This window comes from Barbus barbus (assembly GCF_936440315.1).
Source record: "Barbus barbus genome assembly, chromosome: 45".
In the NCBI taxonomy this organism is placed as follows: domain Eukaryota; kingdom Metazoa; phylum Chordata; class Actinopteri; order Cypriniformes; family Cyprinidae; genus Barbus; species Barbus barbus.
In genome coordinates this window covers 20948793-20956644 of record NC_136723.1, presented here as the reverse complement: position 1 = coordinate 20956644, position 7852 = coordinate 20948793, and positions in this window count along the sequence as shown.

Sequence of the window (7852 nt, the reverse complement as noted above, 5' to 3'; positions counted from 1 at the left end):
AATGCCCTCTGTGGCAGCGTTATGTTTTATTGGAGCGTAATGTAATTCCCACGCATCATAAACCCTGAGCTATGCCCCTACATGAGTACTACGGTAAGGAGGAGATGCCCTAGAGCTGCTTGTCTATTCCAGTTTACGGCTCATACAGATATCTGGGTTCAGACCTGATGCTTCATCTAAGAGCTGTTTAATGGTGAAGATATCGCAGGCTCTCTGAAGAGCTGCTCTTAAGACACACACTGCAAGTGTTTACAAAAAGTCTACACTTGTGAAAATCACATGTGAAATATGTGAAACCCATTTACACCATGAAAATGTTCCAAAATCACGTTTCGTGTGCATTTCATATGTGTTTCACATATTTCACATGTGATTTTAACGTGATTTTCACAAGTGTATTTCATGTGGTTTTTCTGTAAGGAAATTGTTTAAATGTTACTGCTTGTTTAGAATGTTCAGGCAACATTCAACAGTAACATTCATTTATGTTTGCCATTAGGTCAGATTGAGTTAGACCTATCGGACTGCGCCATCTAGAGTTTCATGGCTGAATTCTGTATTTCAGATGCTGTGGAATGAGATTGGTCTGCTGGTTTGTCAGGTTATGCTGTCCCATAGCACAAAGTCACATGACTTTTTTGATGCGCATGGAGGAATTTATTCAGCAAATGCGTTTCCATCTTCCATTATTTGCATGAACCCTTTTTCACACAAGTCAAAAACCACCTCAAGCGAGCGTAAAAATGTTTGCGAATTAAAGTATTTTTTCATTCAAAATATGGCGTTTCCATCACTTGTTTCTTTAAAATGCGCATTAAAACACTTTAAAAGATTTTAATAGTATTTATAGCTCCTATAACTTAAGACATGCTGTTTGACTATATGACTATATACCTCAAAATAGACCTTAGGGTAATTCCATATTCCAGGAATGGAAACGAGGCTGTGAGGGACTAAACAGTCAATAGATTGTTTTGTTGTTTGAAAACATACCGATTGTTCAGCTGACAAAATGCCTTTCTGAGGAAAAAAAAAAAAACTTTAAGTAGACAAAAAAGGAGTTTTGAAAGGACTTTTATGTAGTGAATGCCACTGTGAGAAACTTTGATATTTATATTGATTTATTTTTAAGTGCATCTGAATCAACTGTGCCCTTTAGCTCAGTGTCATCCCGGTGTTTTTTGTGTTGGGCCCAGAGGCAGGTGTACCGTGTTTTACTCTTGTATTCACACAGAGACTGACAAATCCTCACGGCACGTCAGTCTGGCTCAACACAACACATCTCTCAGCCAGACGACTGGCCCACAAATCCCAGCAGGCAGCTGCCCAGAATATCAAAGCAGAGTTTTGTCATGCTTACAGAGTGACTACACACAGACAAATGAGAAAATGACAGCGCTTATTAAACACACTCCCTCACTGCCTGATGCTTACGGATACATGGGAGCATATTTAGCATACAAAAGTTACAGCAGTAATGATGAATGTGTCTCCAGCACAATTACTGAGGGTTTCTTACCATATAACTATAAATAATGGAGCAAAAGGAAGGTGGATGTCATAAAAATTATTTAACTGAGCATTATTATCTGGATGAGATATTGCTGGATTAATATAACAAGTTGGATGTTCGTCTAAGATTTATTTTTTATATACATAACTACTTGTTCAGAGAACATTAAAAATTAACATTCCCATAATATTTGCAAAATGATACCAAGATTTAAATAACCAAGAACAAATTTTTAAAAAGTGGATGCTTTTAATTTCCAGAAATAATGTTTTTTTTAATGGGAATGTTAGCAAAAGTTCTTAGAACATATTTTTGTGAGCTGAGAATATACTGTAGTCATTTTCATTTGCTCAAATTAAATATGATGTGAACCCAGACAAAGGTCAGAAGAGGTCAAATCAGCAAAGAAACATCTAGGGCATGTTTTCATTTTTCCAGGTTTTACATACTTTGCATGTTAATGTCCAAAATGTCCCATAACACATATTTAAAAAGGCATCTGTCATCAAAAAATCAAATTCAAAAAAAGTAAAAATAATTCAATGAGATTGAGATCAATATCATATCATTCTGTTAGTTTCACTTGAAAATTATTCACTTTTGTTGATCCAGTATATCTTAACTGCTTCAGATAAAAAAAGAAGCTATATTTGCATGCTAGACAAAAAAACAACAACAACAAAACGTTGTATTCCTAAGTATAATGTGCAGGAGGTAGCAAGTGAAAAGTAATTGATAACTGCAATATTAACCCAGCGATTTCTCATTAAATGATGCAACATGCATCATACTTTTTATTACAGCTGCTAATAACTACAAAAACAACAATCGAAGACAAACCATTCTAGATCTCCAACATGACTGATCATTAAAGTGTTTCCCTTTGCTCAAAAACACAAAAATATACTTAATTGCAGCATTTACCCTCCCAATCTATTCCCATGTAAAGCATGCTGGGAAATCCATTGTCATTTTCAGTCAATGCTAACAAAAATAATTATTGTTTTTATAGTTAACTAATTTAAAACCATAAACAATTTTTGTTACTTATAAAAGAAACTTTAACTGAAATAAAATCTAGGCCTATAATAAAATAAAATATATGAGCCTGGAGCACAAAACCAGTCTTAAGTCGCTGGGGTATATTTGTAGCAATAGCCAAAAATACATCGTATGGGTCAAAATTATCCATTTTTCTTTTATGCCAAAAATCATTAGGATATTAAGTAAAGATCATGTTCCATGAAGATATTTAGTAAATTTCTTACCGTAAATATATCAAAACTTCATTTTTGATTAGTAATATGCCTTGCTAAGAACTTCATTTGGACAACTTTAAAGGCGATTTTCTCAATATTTAGATTTTTCTGCACCCTAAGTTTCCAGATTTTCCAAATATTGTCATATCCTAACAAACCATACATCAATGGAAAGCTTATTTATTCAGCTTTCAGATGATGTATAAATCTCAATTTTGAAAAAATTGACACATAAGACTGGTTTTGTGGTCCAGGGTCACATATATTTTATTTCAGCTCCTTGCCAAGGCAATATTTCTCATTTTCATTTAGTTTAACTTGATGTACTAAAAAAAAAAAAAAAAAAAACGTTAATAAAAATTAATAAACATATTACATAGATATTGTCATTAAAAAAAGAAAAAATGAATAAAATTGACAAAAACACACAGCAAAATTACTAAAACTTTAACTAAAAATTAAAACAGAAAATATACAAATAAAAACGTATGATAAAACCTATAATAGTATACTAATGATACAAAATAACGCTAAATCAGATTTAATTGGATTCAATGTGATGTAATAAAGTTGTGACAAAATAAAAAAATAAAAACCAATTCAAAATATTAATTAAAAACTATAAAAATATCTCACTGATACTAAAATAGCACTGATTCCAACAGAAAAAAAGTTGAGCATTTTACAAATTTAAGTGATGTAATTACGTTGAGTCAGAATGTTAAAGAATTGTGTTGCTTCAATACACTGAACAAGGAGCAAAAATCATTTTAGTATATGTTTATCAAACCCATGACATCACAAAGTTAAGCCACATGACCTCCAGAAGTATTTTTGGTTATTATGATCACAATGGTACATTTTGTTCGCAGTTTCCTACTGAAGACACTGATGAGAGTGACGTGTGATGCGGCCTGCTTTCCTCTAAACCCTGTAAGTCCTGCAGTGGTTTGCTGTGGTAAGTTGCCGACTCCAATGGCATTCCTCTTGGCTTAAACGCACCGATACTGTGGGTCAGATCTCCATTTGTCTTTTGTGTTTTTGCTCCAGAAATAAACGATGATGAGATCGAAGGGAAGAGAAACTGCCAGATCGCCCACAGGCCGGCCTGTACCTGAGCACCACACTTCATCCTCTGAGTCGCCGTACAGATCGGTCCTTCACAGCTAAAGCTTCTTTCTGAATTTTCTCAGTATTTTGCTGCTTTCTCTTGACAGAAAGTGCAGGACTGGAGGTCGTTTGGAGGTTATTGGTCAACACATGCACAAAAGATCAAAAGGTACTTCCTATGAGTTTCATATCCCAACTAACAGAGAAATTTCTCACAACTTTCACTAACATTTTTTTAAAGGTTATATAAATGTTGGGACAAAACTTTCTTGAAGTAATGTTTATGGAATGTTCATATATTTATTAATTTTATTTTATATAGGTTTATTAATATTTGATATATGTTCTCATAATGTTGAGAAAATGTTATGAAATCAACATTCTCTTGCTATTTGTACTTGATAAATATTGTAAGGAATGTTTACATAACCTTTAAATAATGTTAAAATCACAATAGAATTTACACTTTAATGTTCTATGTATTAAAGATATATTATTATATATATTTATCTATAATCTATATAATATTAAAACATTCAAATAATATTTTGGATGAAAATAAAGACAGTGGAATGTTCTAAAAACGTTTTTGTAACCTTTAGATAACGTTATAATCATAAAAAGGAAACTGGACAATTCAACTTTCAAATAAAAAATAAAAAGTTACTAGAATGTTGAAGTTTTTGTAACCTTTAAATATAGCATTATCAAAATGAGAAAATTTGACATTTTTACATTCTTAGCATATTAAAAATGAAAATTCAAATAATGTTATATTTTGGAAAACTTACTATTTGGGTGAAAGTTAGAAATGTTTTTGTAACCTTTAAATAATGTTCTAATCAGGACAAAGAAACTGGACAATTCAATATTTTTGGAATATTAAAAAATTAAAATTAAAAGAGATATTTTGGGTAAAAATAAAGTTGGAATGTTAAAAAAAAATAAAAATTGTAACCTTTAAATAATGTTCTAACCATGACAACAAAAATCGGCAATTCGATGATCTTAAAATAAAACAACAACAAAATAACCTTGCATTTCGGGGAAAAATAAAGTTAGTAGAATGTTGTCAAATGTTTTTGTATCTTTAAATATCATTCTATTCATGAAAGAAAACTGGACATTTCAACATTCTAAAAACATTTCAAAACAATGTTTCCACAATATTTTTATAACCTAAACCTGGATTTTAGAAACTAGTGGATTTTCTTTGCAAGTTGAGGGCTTGTCAGTTAAAGAATCAGACTGGAGACTGACTGTAATCAAATCCAATTGTGATTGTAGACAGGATAATGTCATTTGCATGCATTTTGATGAAGAAGAATAGCGATCATACTTGTCAGAAAATACTAATGTGCATCATTTGCTCTTCATGTTATTGTTAAAAAGTCAAACAGTTTCTGAGAAGTAGGAAGTAAGTAGGAACTTCCCGGAATGAAAGTGAAATCGTGCTGCATGTACATTGGGGAACATCTCAAATTTAATGCAAAGTGTCTTGGAAATGTTCTCATTTATCTTGATTATGAATTATGTGTCAAGTGCAGTTTGTCTTAGTTTGCGTGGAATACAATCATTCCCAGTAAAAAATGGTTTGTCCATGTATAATAAGGATCTACAGATATTGCATGCTCTCATGATTGGTTATAGTTGGGAGGAATACCACAAGCACTGATGCACAGCTATCCGTCACCCCGAGATGTTCTGCTTTCATTGTTTCAGATGATTAATTTGGCACGTATTCATGATAAATACGGGCTGAAGAAGTACTGGGAAGAGAAGATCGAAAGCCACGTTCAGAGGATGGGAAATGAAGACTCGAGAATGAAGAACAGCTCTTTATCCAAGTGTGTATATGTCTATCACAGAGAGTCAGATCTCTTCTTTGATAACTGCTGCTACAGAGTAACTTCATCCATTGTGTTGCTTTTCTTTCCATTTGTCATTTTTCAAGCTTATTTTCCAGGGCTGTAATTGCAAAGAAAGATTAGGTCGAATAAACTGAAATGAAAAGATAAACGACCTCGAGTCACAAAATCCAACCTCATGGGAGGAAACGGAAAAACTCATAATTGTTTTTTCTGACCTAACTTAGGATCCATAAACAGTTCTATCTTTTGGAAATGAAAAGCATCCCAATGAGAGTCCAGGGGTTAAAGGGTAAATCCAGACAGGCTTCTATTGTTTGTTTTTGCTGCTCTCTAGTGTTTCCTTCAGGAAGGTCATGTGGATTAGCACATACACTGGTACAAATCTCCAGGCTTTGGACCTCGTTCAAATCAAAGGCAGTGTGTTTCAGTAGAACCCGGTGTTGAGACGAGGACGGCTTTCTAAGTGTGTAATGAATACACTGTTCATACAGATGAACGCTACAGGCTTCAAAGCAAATCCAAGTCAAGTCTGCTTTAGTGTCAATTCTTCCACATGTACGGCGCATACATACAGAGAATTGAAAATATTGATCCAAGGGTTTATTAATACTCAGATCCAAATCTGAGCAATGTTGGAGAAGCTACTTTGAACCGGGCTAAATGTAAGTCAGAATTTACAGTAGTGTCAAAGTAGATTATCATAGAAGTGGCTACTAAAAAAGTAACTAAAATGGTTTTATTATTAAGCAGCGTATTTAAAAAATATTGAATTCTATTCTGCAATATTGCATTATAAAATTTTGTTTATTTCTACAAAACAGTTCAAAAGATTAACCAGGTCATTTTAAATCACTGACTAACAGCACTTTCAGTTATTTAGTTATAAATTATAATATATTACTATAAAAATATACATAAAATGAATCAATATAAATATTAAATACAAACTTCACCAGACATCATTCTAATATGCTGATTTGCTGTAAAAACACAAAAAAACATTATCATCAATGTTGAAAACATAACTTCCTATTTTGTGGAAACCATGACATTACTCAGCATGGTATAGTTCTTTTTTTTTTCTCAGCATGGATGCATTAAATTGATAAAAAATGACAGTAAAGACATTTCATGTGGATCATGTGACACTGAAGACTGGAGTAATGATGTTGAAAATTCAGCTTTGATCTCAGGAATAAATGGCATTTTAACATATTCACATAGAAAACAGTAAATCACAATAATATTTCACAATTTTACAGTTTTTTCTGTATTTTTGATCAAATAAATGAAGCCTTGGTGAGCAGAAGAGACATCTTAATTATTCCAAACTTTTGAATGGTCATTTATATTTCAAATGTTTAACTGTTCATAAACATTCAACCTATTTGCTGAGCTGAGACTTGTCTCATGACTGAGAAGGATTTTGGGTAGCACTTTATTTTACAGTCCTGTTCCTCATGTACATACTATGTACTTATTGTAGTAATTACAATAACTAGGTACTAACCCTGAACCTACCCCTAAACCTAAACCTGCCCCATAGTTACCTTATATTACCAGTACTTTCTTGGGTAAGTACGTGTAAGTACAAGTACTGTAAAATAACATTTTGTATGTGTATGACCTTCATAACTTGTGGCATCAAATGACAGTTTGCCAGAGATTTCCTACGTTACAGTAAAGTCTATGTGCGCATACAGCAATAAAGCACGTTTATCATAAAGACTCGATGTTTTCTTTCAGGTTACGTGAGGAGTGGGTCCAGAGGCTTCAGTTTCAGAACCAGCGCGTGATCGAGAGCATGAGAGAGCAACAAATTAGGAGAGCTCAGAGGGTTCCAGGGATTTTAAGAGTTTAGACGGCTTGAATGATTTTAGGCTGGCGTGAAAACCAAAAACACTTCTCTAATGCCCTTCCTAAGGATGCCTGACAGAAGCCTAGTTCTTTAACTTAAATGAGTTAAATAGTTTTTGATGCAGCCTTTGAAACAGGAAGACGCTGTTGCAGACATACACCATTAAACTCAATGTGATCCTGCCTTCCAGCATCCGTCTTTCATATAAGGCTCATTGGGTTACATATAGAATCTTGTTTTT